The following is a 14,558-nucleotide window of genomic DNA, read 5'->3' on the forward strand; positions in this document are numbered from 1 at the left end:
GTGTGTGTGTGTGTGTGTGTGTGTGTGTGTGTGTGTGTGTGTGTGTGTGTGTGTGTGTGTGTGTGTGTGTGTGTGTGTGTGTGTGTGTGTGTGTGTGTGTGTGTGTGTGTGTGTGTGTGTGTGTGTGTGTGTGTGTGTGTGTGTGTGTGTGTGTGTGTGTGTGTGTGTGTGTGTGTGTGTGTGTGTGTGTGTGTGTGTGTGTGTGTGTGTGTGTGTGTGTGTGTGTGTGTGTGTGTGTGTGTGTGTGTGTGTGTGTGTGTGTGTGTGTGTGTGTGTGTGTGTGTGTGTGTGTGTGTGTGTGTGTGTGTGTGTGTGTGTGTGTGTGTGTGTGTGTGTGTGTGTGTGTGTGTGTGTGTGTGTGTGTGTGTGTGTGTGTGTGTGTGTGTGTGTGTGTGTGTGTGTGTGTGTGTGTGTGTGTGTGTGTGTGTGTGTGTGTGTGTGTGTGTGTGTGTGTGTGTGTGTGTGTGTGTGTGTGTGTGTGTGTGTGTGTGTGTGTGTGTGTGTGTGTGTGTGTGTGTGTGTGTGTGTGTGTGTGTGTGTGTGTGTGTGTGTGTGTGTGTGTGTGTGTGTGTGTGTGTGTGTGTGTGTGTGTGTGTGTGTGTGTGTGTGTGTGTGTGTGTGTGTGTGTGTGTGTGTGTGTGTGTGTGTGTGTGTGTGTGTGTGTGTGTGTGTGTGTGTGTGTGTGTGTGTGTGTGTGTGTGTGTGTGTGTGTGTGTGTGTGTGTGTGTGTGTGTGTGTGTGTGTGTGTGTGTGTGTGTGTGTGTGTGTGTGTGTGTGTGTGTGTGTGTGTGTGTGTGTGTGTGTGTGTGTGTGTGTGTGTGTGTGTGTGTGTGTGTGTGTGTGTGTGTGTGTGTGTGTGTGTGTGTGTGTGTGTGTGTGTGTGTGTGTGTGTGTGTGTGTGTGTGTGTGTGTGTGTGTGTGTGTGTGTGTGTGTGTGTGTGTGTGTGTGTGTGTGTGTGTGTGTGTGTGTGTGTGTGTGTGTGTGTGTGTGTGTGTGTGTGTGTGTGTGTGTGTGTGTGTGTGTGTGTGTGTGTGTGTGTGTGTGTGTGTGTGTGTGTGTGTGTGTGTGTGTGTGTGTGTGTGTGTGTGTGTGTGTGTGTGTGTGTGTGTGTGTGTGTGTGTGTGTGTGTGTGTGTGTGTGTGTGTGTGTGTGTGTGTGTGTGTGTGTGTGTGTGTGTGTGTGTGTGTGTGTGTGTGTGTGTGTGTGTGTGTGTGTGTGTGTGTGTGTGTGTGTGTGTGTGTGTGTGTGTGTGTGTGTGTGTGTGTGTGTGTGTGTGTGTGTGTGTGTGTGTGTGTGTGTGTGTGTGTGTGTGTGTGTGTGTGTGTGTGTGTGTGTGTGTGTGTGTGTGTGTGTGTGTGTGTGTGTGTGTGTGTGTGTGTGTGTGTGTGTGTGTGTGTGTGTGTGTGTGTGTGTGTGTGTGTGTGTGTGTGTGTGTGTGTGTGTGTGTGTGTGTGTGTGTGTGTGTGTGTGTGTGTGTGTGTGTGTGTGTGTGTGTGTGTGTGTGTGTGTGTGTGTGTGTGTGTGTGTGTGTGTGTGTGTGTGTGTGTGTGTGTGTGTGTGTGTGTGTGTGTGTGTGTGTGTGTGTGTGTGTGTGTGTGTGTGTGTGTGTGTGTGTGTGTGTGTGTGTGTGTGTGTGTGTGTGTGTGTGTGTGTGTGTGTGTGTGTGTGTGTGTGTGTGTGTTATCGTAACACTTCATTATTGTTGTAAATGTATTGATGCTGAGGACTTAGTTGTATCCAAAGACTGAATAATGTTGTAATGATATGCTGCCCTGAGCTCAGTGTTAAAAACAGTGCACCCTAAAAAACTGCAGATGCAGTATTGGGCTAACTTTACCCAGTACAAATGGGTTGTAACCCAATGTTAGTGATATTTTGTTATGTTATTGTTGGGGTATTTACCCAACCTAAAATGTATTATTGACTTTTACTTGTAGTAATCATTTTGATGTAGACATAAAAAGCTGACATTTTACATTTAAACTGTCTCCAATTTATCACTAGTTTTACAAAATCATGCGCATATGACATTCAAAACTGCAAAGGATACACGTTATGAATGAAAAATAACACATAGTGGTGTAAATTTAAAAAGAGCTAGAGCAGATTATAATAGTTCACAACCATGGATAACCCAGCAATATAAAAAATAACACTAACACGGGGTCAAAACTGGCCATTGTCTATGGATTCCGAATTTGGTCAATTTTGACCCACTGTTATTCTTGTTTTTTATATTGCCGTTAAGTTATTTACCCAAACAGAAATATGGTTATTTTGAAACCAGTGTTAAAAACAACGAGTTCAAGTTTAACCTTAAATCTGTCACAGATTTATCGTTAGTTGGATAACACTATGTGCATTTGACATTCAGAACTGCAAAGGATAGGCATGTTATTAATAATCGTAACAAGCAGTGAACTGTAAATTTAAAAAAATCTAGTGTGGATGATAATAGTTCACAAAAATATATAATCCAAACCAATATATAAAAAAATACACAAACACTAGGTCAGAATAATCCATTGTGTGGGGTGGTTTTGTACCAATGGGTACTGGCTCAAGTGTGTTGGTACTATACTGATTCAAACTGGGTCAGTTTTGATCAGTAAATGTTTAGTCACTACATTATATGTGGATGATGCCTTTATAGCTTTTGGTCTATCCCTTGTCCCGCATTTCTAACCTTCCCTAACCTCTAACCTCTCGTCTTTCATCACTGCCCGCCGTCACTTACTGGCACCATGTATTTTTGAAAACTTTATGACTGTATCTTTAGACAAGGAAGTCCGCATAGGAAGAGGGAAAGGGATGTGTGGGTGTGTGTGTGTGTGTGTGTGTGTGTGTGTGTGTGTGTGTGTGTGTGTGTGTGTGTGTGTGTGTGTGTGTGTGTGTGTGTGTGTGTGTGCGCACGTGTAGTGGCATTAACTGAAAAGAGGAAAGGGTTTTAAAAATCTCAATTTTCCCTCAACCAACCTGTTTTGTTTATTTCTCTGTCCCCTCTCAGGAAGATTAGAACAGCCATTGTGTGGAGGCTTGGGAAATTGAAGTTTATATTTGGAGATTGTTGCGATGCTGTGTTGTTGTCTAGACTGTTAGGGTTTAGACGTCTTTGTTTGTTTATCTAGAAAAATAAAATTCCATTTGTTGCCACTGAGATCAAGTTTTCTTTTGCAAGGGAAACCTTTTCATGTAGTACACAAAAATTAATATTAACAGCATTTATTTTCAATATGACATTTTGAATGGTTAGATTGACTTTTTAGCCATTTTTGATCAGGCTGCTCCACACTTGGAAGAACAAGCTTAACAGACCACATGTCCTCAAATTCTCGGGGCATATGAGGAGACAGTAGAGTTTGTGTATATATGCGTGTGTGTGTGTCTGGTCATGCAGTGTTTGTCTGAGGCCAAGCTCTTTTCCTGTGGTGTGTGTGGGCTTGAATCCGTCCAGATTGAGTGGACCCTGCACCCTGTTTGTGCGGCTCGACACTCGCCCTACGGCAGAAGCGGAAGCCCTGCTTTAACAGCATTAGCAGGGCTCTTCCTTCAGCCTCGGGCCCTCTTTGTTAACCCTATCACTGTCCCAATGCTCTTCTTTTACAGTCTCTTTTGCGTTCAATTATTGGCCTCCATATATTTTGTTTACAGTTCATAGATTTAAATTTTAGGTATGTTTTCTGCCCTAAATTACGTTCTCTCAGTTATCTGTCTTTCCCATCTTCTCTGTTTACTACTTATTTATTCATCTTTCCCATTTATTCAGTGTCTGTTCCAGCTTGTTAAATTCGCTTGTCAATGGCAGCCATGATTGACTTTCTTTCCAGTCACATTGTTAACCCCTGCTTTCTAATTTAAACTAGCAGTAAGTTTGTTAACCTCTCATTATGCTTTAGTTCAGTACTTCCACAGACCCTAAAAATTGTGTTTTTGTAGGCTCCACATGACATTAATTGAATCTTTTATGTCCTAATAATTAGCTCCACTCTAGTATCGTTAACTTTGGTTAATCACCCTTGTTATTTACCTTTTTTTTTTTAAAATTTGGATCCCACTCTTTCTGTAGAAAACTGATCTTTACAACATCATTGTAATCCCTTTTCTTTGCTATTATGTGGCACTGGTAGTTAAAGGGAGCACCCATCACAAAAGATGCTTCTGAAGATGTTTTAATGAATGTAAATGTATTGCAAAAAGCAGGAGATATTTCCTCTATTGTTTTTTAGTTCTTTTACTTTCTTTTACTTTTGCCCCTTCTTGCCTTCCCTACTGTTCTTTGTCTTTATTCTACTCTTTTTGCCTTCTTTATCGGGGCTCGTACAGACACATACAACCACACCTCTGTCAAATATTCGCCCATGGTTGGTGCTTTTTGTCCATGGAGGGCATGAAACAAAGTACAGGCCTAAAGGCTGCTGAGCTTTTTGTTTCATTCAAGATCCATACAGGCAGGACCTCAGATCAAGGTTTAATTAACAACTTATGGCTAAGAATTAAGCTCAGTTACTTGGCTAATTCAAATAGAAACATACAGTATAAAGATAAAAAATAATATATATAATCAGGATGCCATACGTGGGGGGTTCACAGACGTGGAGGGTGAGACAGTGGGGGTTGTGAGTTAGGGATGGCTGCAAAGCATTTGCATAAAGGGCAGGGCAGCATGCCCAATGGTGGAAAAGGTTGGCATCATGCCTTTTAGACTGGCAGAGAGGGAAGACTGGAGAGAGAGACAGAGGGGGGGGGGTGTAGTCAATAGTGCATCCCTTGTTCAGAAAGAGGAGGTCCCTAGCTGTTGGCAGGAGAGCAGGCTAAATCTCTAGTTTGATTGTGTGCTAGATTGCCCCTTTATTTGTCTGATTGCGAAGCGTTCAACACTGCATTAGTAGTGGGCTTTACCTTCCTGGGGCCTTTATTCAGGAAGGAGTTTTTCTGTCTTGGCCTGGTCTGTGATTGTTGCTACACATATGTCTCTGAGTTTATACTGCGTGCAATCAGCACATCAGGCAATTTGGGGAAGTTTCTGACCTTTCTGTTTTATAAAGTCTGCATTTGTCTCCATCCTTTAACTGCAAGCATCCCACCAAGGTTAACAACACTGTTGATTTACCCTAATGCCATATTCAGATGTGTTTTCATTAATAAGCACAGATCTGGAGACAACCGCAGTGAGGCAGCCAGTGACTTCTTCTGTCTATCTGTGTGTGCGTGTATTACCTTCTGTCTGTCATAGCCACAACAATGCTGTTCCCCTCATGCCTGCTGTGGTTCTGGTGATGTCATGGTAGAAGAGAGTGAAAGGGATGATTATTTGATGAGGGCCTGTTATTTCTGGCCCTGGGTCCATTAGAACTGTATATAGAGTTTCGGCGCTCTCCACAACGCTGGCCACCCGTGGTCATTGTGACCACTAAGAGTGCGATGCCTGCAAACTGATTGTGACCACATACCTTGATAACCATTTTAAATTAGGGCTCTGTGGGCACTAATTAACAGTGTTGATGTGAAGTTACTGTACACTCGAACGTAGGGAAATGAACCTGAGTAAAGGGATGATTTTTTTAATTTCATACTGAGTAGTTTTTAATTCTAACTTAAATCCTCATTTTGTCTCTGCAAGAGACAAAAAGTCCAAAGGAACTCAGTTAATAATGATATGAAAGCAAGTAAGATATTATCACATTTTTGAAGCTGTAACAAACAAATGCTTGGTGTGTTTACTTGATAAATGACTCAAATGATTTTTGTTTAAGGTGAGTCAGTAATTACAAACAAACAGAACTTTATTTTGAATAATCTACCAGAGTGCCCAAAGTTCCTATGTCAGGCTTAATTTTTTATGGAAATGTGTATTTCCATTTGATGGAACGGTGGGTCCGGCCATAAAACAACATGGTGTTTTTTGGTTATTTAGATACTTGAGTAAAAGTACCAGTGCAAGACTCTAAGACCACTCAACTACAAGTAAAAGTCCTACATTAAAAATCCTAATTAAACAAAATAACAAAACAAAACAAAATAATATTTATCAACAAACTGTACTTAAGGCATGAAAGTAAAGGTACTAATTCTGCCACGACCTATATATTGTTATATATTACAATATTAGATCGTTGATGCATTGCCATGTAGTTGTAGCTGGTTCAAGTTAAGTTGTAACTACTTCTACTGTTTACAATTTATAGACGTCTGACACTTGAGAAGGGGCCACAGACACTGTTTATGTAAGGGGTCACAAGCTCTATTTTATAACACAATTTTTTTTAAATATATATATAAAATCTTAATCTGAGAGACAAGTAGTAACTGCAACTGTCAAATAAATGCAGCGGAGTATAAGTATAAAGTAGCATTAAATGGATAGCTATAATCTATAACAATATATGATCTGACATCAACAGTGCTTGTGCTCCCTCGTAAATCAGTGTGAACCCAAACATCATGCACCTGGTGAGAGGAGGGTGGAGACAAAGTTGTATTACTCATTAACTACACAATGCTCAAACCTTGCAGAAGCAAGTATGCATTTTCCAAGCAGTAAAAGTGATCATTAATTCTGGTGTGTGTTTCAGAGAACGAAGAGGATTTTTAACTTTTCCTTTAGTGCAACAAAAATGTTTGCAGTCAGGTTTATCTTCAAACGGGCAACAAACACCAATGCTCTGCTCGAGTGCAATACTTGTCTCGGGTCTGAAAACACTACTGTGTTGTTTCAGCTCACTTTCTTCTTCCAACAGTTTCTGAAAGGTTGACTTTTGCATTTCACACTCATCTCTTTGAAAAGCTGGAGTAAAGCCCTACAGCTTTGTTAAGTGACAAGTTAACACATGAACCTGAGGATCCTTTTCATTTCAGGCCGTGTTGAAATTCTAATTCTGCAGAAGGAGAGAGGTTATGGCGTAACATACCTGTGCTTTGAGCCTATTGATAAATCGGAGTGCTCGTAATTCTCTCTGATGTATGTCAACCACACATCGGACGGTCTAGATGAAAGATAATGTGGCACAGAGTGAAGTCTACCAGGTAGTGGCTGCTTATATACTGTTAAAATATATGACATCTCACTTCTAGCATGATAAAATGTTTCTGACGTTTTCATCAAAAATGTATCACCTTTCATCAAACCGAAATAGGAATGCAGGATCAAAGCAAAAAAATTTGCTAAATACATTTCTTTGTTGCAGGCCAGGCGCACCGTGTTTACTGATTACAGAGCTGGTTTTTACCAGGGTAGAAAATTAACACCCACCACCAGCCAAATACTGCTAAAAGCTGGCTGGTTTTTTTAAGTTTGTCTCTACCAAACAGTTTGGCAAGCTTATTATTTGGATCTTGGTTGGTTAAATTGTGGGAATTGGCTGGTATATTATTTTCAGTTTACCAGTTTAAATAGTTAATGTTGAAATCTATAAGAGCAAGGACAAAAACAACAAAAATGACAAAAGTTTTAGTCCAGTCAGTAGTATCACCGTTACTCAGTCTGCACTGGCAGCAATGTGAGCAGCAGTAGCCTGTTGGCTGGCACAGTGAGAAAACACTCAGTCATGGCTGTTGTGGTGCTGAGTCGGCCTGCCCCGGCATGGCCAGTCACTCACACGCACATACACACGCACACACACACACACACATATAGACGCACACACACACACACACACATACACACACACACACACACACACACACACACACACACACACACACACACACACACACACACACACATACATTAGTGAGACGAAGGGCGGATCCTTCATCCAGCAGCACATTTTTTTCTAGACAGCGCCAGGCGGCTCAGGGTTGAGGGAAGAGGTTTTTTGTGTACGTGTGCACATGCAAGTGTGCAAAAAAGTAGTGTGTGGCATGAGGCATGGAGCTGCAGGCTGCACAGAGGTGAGCCTTGATTTTGTAGTTGAGTTCAGAGTGTGACATCAGCTGCATCATGATCCAGCTCAATACACACTGTGATTACCACATGCTGTGTTAAATTTGGGTGGAGTATATGTTAGTATGTTCCTCCCTCATCCTCCACCCCACTCATCAATACTGTCTTCATCCAAGAACATCTGCACGTCTCAACATGCATTTTACCTCCTCAAGCAGGAATCAAATATTGTTGTTATGTGAAATCGCTAAAGAGTATCACAAAAACAAAACAGCCTCAAGTAATCTGATTTGCTTTGATCAAATTGCTTTTACGGCACTTATAAGGTGTTTCTTTTATTTCTTTTAGTTTACAGCAAACAAAACCTTGAGTGTTTCTCATGGGAATTCATAGTCTGTATTTCGTCGTTTGATTTAAATTGCAAGGATCATCTGTACCTGCTGGAACCAGGCCTCCATGTAACCAGCCTACTGAAAAATGTAAAATGTAGTGGCTGATATTGGTGGTAGTTGCAGGGGGTAAATCAGTAGCTCCAGACCCAGAGGTTCGGAAGGGCCCAGTCTGTTTTGCAGTGCAGCCAGGCAGCAGAGCCCCTTTGTGGGACTGGAATGTGCCGTGCGTGCTTCTTCCTTGGCTGGTTCCCCCCACACAGCCCACCCTGGGCACGTTTAGCACGCAGCCACCGCAAATTGCTTGCAGATTTTTCACACATAGTAACATGCTGGTTTGTAAACTCAGATAAGTTCAACCAATGCAGGGCGCCGAACTCCGTGGATCTTTATGCATCACTTGCTCGCCACAGTAACAGCCAGTGTGGAGACTTTTTCCCTGTCTTTAATATTAATCCTGTGTCTCTCTCCCGCCGGTTTCAAGCACTGTAGCTTGTTCTGATTACAATACAAAACCACAGAAAGCTAAAGAAGAAAGGCTCTCTATAGCATCTGGAAAACTCTTTGGTTAGTTTTAGATGAAACCAGGGAAAGAACCTGCTATGGTGATATGTAAGTTCCCTAAATGGTGATATGAGACCAGGTTTTAATAAAATATCCACACCTGGATGCACCTCTGTACCCCCTTCACCTCCATCGTCCTCACTCAAACAAGCCTCTAGCATCTTTGCACTCTTAAGGTAAATAATTGAATCTCTTTAGCTCTCCCCTCTGTCTGTCCTAACCCTGTCTCCTCCACCACCTTCGTTTGCCCTGGCTCTCTGTCAGCGGTCTGAGCTGAGGTCAGTGGGAGCCGGTGTCAGGCTACGTCCAGGGTCAGGGACACTCAGTTGGGCAGGAAAGGATGGAGCCGAGCCACAGCAGCGCAGAGCTGTGCTAATGAAGGGCCATGCAAGCTGGGAGGCCCTCGGGTTATGCAGACCGTGGTTTAATTGGTCTAATGAGATGCAGCGCATCCTCCGCGAGGCCGTCTACCACAGGACAGAGCAGGACAAAACAGGGCGGATAGGCCTACCGGTGGGTCAGAAAGAGGAAGAGACTTTTATCACTGTCTGGGTTTGGTCTGTGTTTCTTAAGTTAAACATTTACCAGTGATATAGACAAATCATTTAGATTGTTCATGTTCTTGGAATTCAAAAGAGCTGAAATTATTTAGATTATCAATGTTGGTTGGGAAACAAAACATTCAAGCCAAAGATTTATCATAACAAAAAAAAAAGAAAAGAAAAAAAGACACATTTCAGTGTGCCAAAATTTTGATTATTTGGCTTGAGGATTCGGACTTTAGAGCAAAGCTCACTTTTACCTCCATCATTTCCTGGAAAGTCAGTCAAGGTTGCCTGTATAAAAAACAAAAAGATACTTCTAATTGCTCTGTGATTTTAATTGCATACTTTTTATTTGCTTTCACTTTAAATGCATTTAGGGATGTAGAGAGATTTATTTTTCATGCTGACGGGGTGGCCTCCTGCTACCTGGTTTATTAACTATTTATTTATTTATTTATTTCTGCATTGTAGTATTTTCATGCAACATGCAAACATGTAAGAAAATAGAATAAGTATGTTGGATAACCGTTTGTCTTCTTTTCCTGTCAACCTACAGAAGTGTTTCATTACATGTAGAACAAAACCTAATTCTGATCAATATTATTTGACCTGAATTAAAACATTACTCATTAGCAAAATATTTATTACACTGTTTCTACATCTGTTTTCAATAAAATATAATATAATATAAATGATATAATATAAATAATTATGGTGTCAAATAGCCTAATAGCAATCAGCAGTGGATCACAACAGGATAATCTATTAAAGGCTATTCATGCAGAGTAATAAAAAATACCAAGATATCAGCTATTTGAAATGATGGATTATTCAAATGGATTTTAAAATGCAGAGGGGTTCGCAGTAATGAATCAAACTGTTTTCAGAGTAAAGAACCTTTTCTCTCCTCACTGAAAGAGTTAATCTGAAGTTGGCAGCCAACTCCACCGTCTCGGTCAGACGTGCGGAGAATTGAAAAATAAAGAACTGCAAAATCATTTCTTTTGTCTTGCCATAGACTGTTTAAAACGAGCAGAGGGTTTTATGCAACAAATTTTCAAAATTAAATGTGTGTGTGTGTGTGTGTGTGTCTGCTGTTATATATATATATATATATATATATATATATATATATATATATATATATATATATATATATATAACATACATACATACATACATACACACACATAAATATATGTATAAAACAACACACATTTTAATATTTAGGTTTACTTATTTTAAATAGGCCCATAAATCGGTTCGTCCAGGCGTAAACACAGCAGAAAAGGAGAAAATGCATTGACTTTCATACCTCGGGCATTACAGGTAAGTGCAGCTCATTTGCTTGATGGACACCGTTTTCAGTACATGTTTTGCGTTGCTCTCCTGATATTAATCGACGTCGAGTTTTAGTGACGGTGTAGCACAAATGCGTGGCTTGCGGAAATGCCTTTTTTCTTTTTTTTTTACGCAGCTCTTTTCATTTCCATGTTATTCTTGACAGACTCCATGGATGATGTCTTCACTCTTTTTAAAGTATTAATATTTTAAGTGCCTTGTGAGAAGCGAGAGGGTGAGAAAAGAGAGGGTGATGGTGCATTTTGAATTGTTTTGGCTGAGTTTTTCGTCTTATTAGCGCGGCCTGGATGATATTTGAGGGGAACCAGCCAGAAAAACATGATGGTGGAAAATAACCCAGGACTTTAACTGGGTGGATATCGGTTTGTCATTTTTTTATTTTCAAGCTTGAAATGTGACCCATAATGCACCATGTGCAGACACAGTCACGGTGGAGGTTTTTTTTTTTTTTTCTGGGACTTTTAAGGTGAAGGTAATGCGATGAAAAACCAGACAGTGCTGCTCGGCTTTTGTTTGTAGTTGACCCGCTTTAATTGGCACAAGATTGTTAAAATTTTACGGAGAAAACACCGACAGCTCCGACTGCTAATTGATAATAAAACCGAATTAAAGCCAAAGGCCAATTTGGCCCTAATTTAATCTCCAGGTAAGGTGATTAACCGAGACACCTACCATGATGGGTTTATGCTGGTTCGATAAACTAAATAAGCCTATATTTCAACAGAGCAACCTGAACATGATACAGTGTAGGCCCAGTTTGGTGAGGCAGATAGTGCAGACATGCAGATCTACAGTATATCTCACCCACGTGGAGTTTGAATGATCGTTTTTCATCCCTCCAGGTTTGGCAGTTTGAAAGAATCTGCATAACAGTTATTCCTGGAAAATAAATATGTGACTTTTTCAGCCCATGGAAGGCAAATAGCATAGCTAAGGAGAATGACTTAAACCCCCTTGTAGTCAAATTCCAGTGACATTTGAATGGTGGTTTATTTGCATTTTGGCAGGGTCACCTAGAAAGCTGTAATTCTTACTGAAAAGCAGACACACTGGAATCACATTCAAGTGCCATTTATCTGGTCCTGCTAAGTTTCCTGATGTTTGTACTGCAGGTGGTGATGGAGACAGACACATATGTGACTCTGGTGGCATCTTTCTCTCTCTCTCTCTCTCTCTCTCTCACACACACACACACACAATGAGATTTGTGTATGCCCTGGCTTCCTTTGTCACGTTATCTAACCATATAATAAACTTTGGCATCAGTCAATGACACAAAGCGACTGAGACTGAATGAGGAGGTGTGTTGTCCTTCACTGTGTTAACAGATGATGGGTGAGAGTCAGTATTTCATTAGGCTGATGTTCAGGACTCTGTGAAGAGGCTGAAATCGTTGCTGTTTGGAATGAGACAAGAAGTTTTGACGTTTATTAGTGAGAGAATGGTGGTGGTGGTGACTGCTTTGAATGCTTTTGCCAGTGCTTTTTCAGTTTAGCTTTGATTAAATAAGAATTTCCATTACCTTGGTTATTATTTTAAAATATAGACTTCCTTCATAGAGTTGGCCTCATCTAGTCTGGCTTTTTGGACCTAGGGTCATTTTTTTAGAATAAGAAGAAAAATTTCAGCTCAAATGATTTGTGAAAACATCTCAAACTCTCATTTTGAGCTGCAGCTAACAATTATTTTCATAATCGGTTAATCTGACAATTATTTTCTTGATTAATTGTTTTGTCTATAAAATGCAGAAAGTCGTGAAAAATGTCCTTTATAATTTCCCTGAGGGGGCATCTTCAAATTGCTTATTTTTGTGAATTAGCGGTCAAAACCTCAAAAAATATTTAGCTAAGCATCATACATGACAAGCAAAAGCATCAAATGGTCATGTTTGAGAAGCTGGAACAAGAGATTATTTGTCAGTTTTGCTTGACAAATGACTGAAATGATTAGTTGATTATCAAAACAGATGCAGGTTAAATTTCTACCAATCGGCTGATCAATTAATCAACAGGACGTTTCAGCTCTACACTCATTCCTTGCATCTGGAGTTGTTGACTCCATGTGATTTTTAAGGGAGCAATTCTCTAGGAGATATTGCATAGGTTTTGTTGCTTTGGATTTTAGCATTGGCAGAGTTGCGCCTGTTGAAAGATCAGCACATGACCTAAGGAATGAAATAATTTCTGTAAACGGTGAAGTTGTTTGTTTGGAGTTACAAGCCTCAGTTCTCGCTCTGTGATTCAGCAGCACTTGTGCCTTCAGACTAGCTGTCTGCAAAGCAGGTGCAACCCTGAGTGACATGCTTCAGGATGAGGCAACATGGTAGCCGTCACCGCTCCCCAACCAAATGCCAAATCCTCCAAGGGACTCAGGGGGGAAAGCACAGATCAAATTTTTGGGATTTCGTGTGAGACATAAAGACTCTTGCTGACCATTTACCCTCTGCTTGCAGTGCTGTTGAATACAGCTGAGGCAAATTCTGTCTCTTCTCCCTGCCGCTTCCCCCGTAACCATTTCTGTACCACTTCTGTGCATCTAAATCATCTCGTCAGTTGTTTCTGTGTGTGCAGTCAGGGGAGTGTGGCTGCCTGGGTTTGTTTCTCCCTCTTTGTTTGCTGTGGTAAACCCATGAGCAGCTGCCGGTGGTGGGGTCTGGAGGGATTCTGAAGCTGTGTGTCCTCTCTTTGCCATCCTCTGCCAAGGTGGCATTATGCAAGCAGAGAGAGGGGTAGAGAGAGACAGAGGAGTGCAGAGGAGGGCGGGGGTTTGTGTGGGGGGTGAGGGAGACGAGGCGATGGCGGCCATAGTAAAGATGGAGGCAGGCTGAGGGCTGCTGGGATTGGTGCAGGAGAAGACTCCCCTGAACTTTGCCTCCGTGTCAGAGTGGAACTTGTCGATTTGGCAAATTGTGCAGCGTTGGACAAGGCTGCGCGCTCTCTTACACTCCCACCTGCTCGCTCTCTCTCTCTCCCTCTCTCTCTCTCTTGCGCGCTCTCGCTCTCTCCCTCTCATTGCCACTACACCCCCCCTCCCCACCCTCTCCTCTTTCTCTTTTCCCTCCCTTTCAGCTCTTGAAGCTAACGCATTGGCTGGGCTACAGGCATCTTGTTGCCAAATAGGTGGGCCCTACTCGTGTTGGCAACGGCTCAAGCAATGGTTAGGGAAAGAACGCGGAGAGGACGAGAGACGGCGAGCGAGAAACAGAAAGAGAAAGAGAGAGAGTTGGAGAGAAAAGGGGAAAAAAGAAGCAGCACTCGGCTTTGCCAGCGGTCGTATGCGCTCGTCCAACATTGATTCGGCTCTCTATTTTTTTTTCCCTATTCTGTGCTCTGCTCTCCCTGGCCCCCCCATCTGTGTGTGTGTGTGTGTGTGCGTGTGTGTGTGTGTGTGTGTGTGTGGGGGAGTGTGTGTGTGTGTGTGTGTATGAGTCTTGCGCTGGGCCCAGGGATCAGAACAGACACCACTACCAATTACACTTTGCCAAGGATTTTTTTTTTTAATTTTTGGAAAGCACAAAGGACTGTTTATTTTAAGTGTATCTATCAACGTTGTTAAAGTTCTTTTCTCTCCCACAGTGCAATACTGTTAACATTTCTATTTTTACCTGGCATTTTTTTTTTTTTTTTTTTTTTGCTACAAGTTTTTATCTGTCTTTTATGTCTTTTTTTTTTGCTTTTGTCTAACGAGCTACTAGCCGTGTTCTTACGGCAGTGAATTTTTTTAGATTCTAAAATCTTGAGGGTTTTTGTTTTTGTTTTAAACTTTGGCCCACTGTTTTTAGTGAGCAGCATATTCTGTTAATTATTTTTTTACAA

At 41.4% G+C, this 14,558-nt stretch overlaps 1 protein-coding gene across 12 annotated transcripts in view; it reads left to right on the forward strand.

The window, feature by feature from the left end:
• The window catches only part of nfixb (nuclear factor I/Xb), a 141,499-nt gene that overhangs the window by 26,814 nt on the left and 100,127 nt on the right, over nucleotides 1-14,558 (forward strand). For 6 of the 12 annotated variants that reach the window (XM_040159278.1, XM_040159165.1, XM_040159175.1 and 3 more), the window contains exon 1: nucleotides 14,474-14,558. This exon is cut by the window's right edge. The exons of 3 other annotated variants lie outside the window; for them this stretch is intronic. The gene's annotated coding sequence lies outside the window, so the exon portion shown is untranslated. Of the gene's footprint in view, nucleotides 1-10,895; nucleotides 10,958-11,005; nucleotides 11,106-14,473 lie in introns of those variants that run through there. 3 more of the 12 variants (XM_040159236.1, XM_040159247.1, XM_040159195.1) reach the window with 3 other exon arrangements.

The sequence above is a fragment of the Xiphias gladius genome, chromosome 3 (assembly GCF_016859285.1).
Source record: "Xiphias gladius isolate SHS-SW01 ecotype Sanya breed wild chromosome 3, ASM1685928v1, whole genome shotgun sequence".
NCBI classification, from domain to species: Eukaryota; Metazoa; Chordata; class Actinopteri; order Istiophoriformes; family Xiphiidae; genus Xiphias; species Xiphias gladius.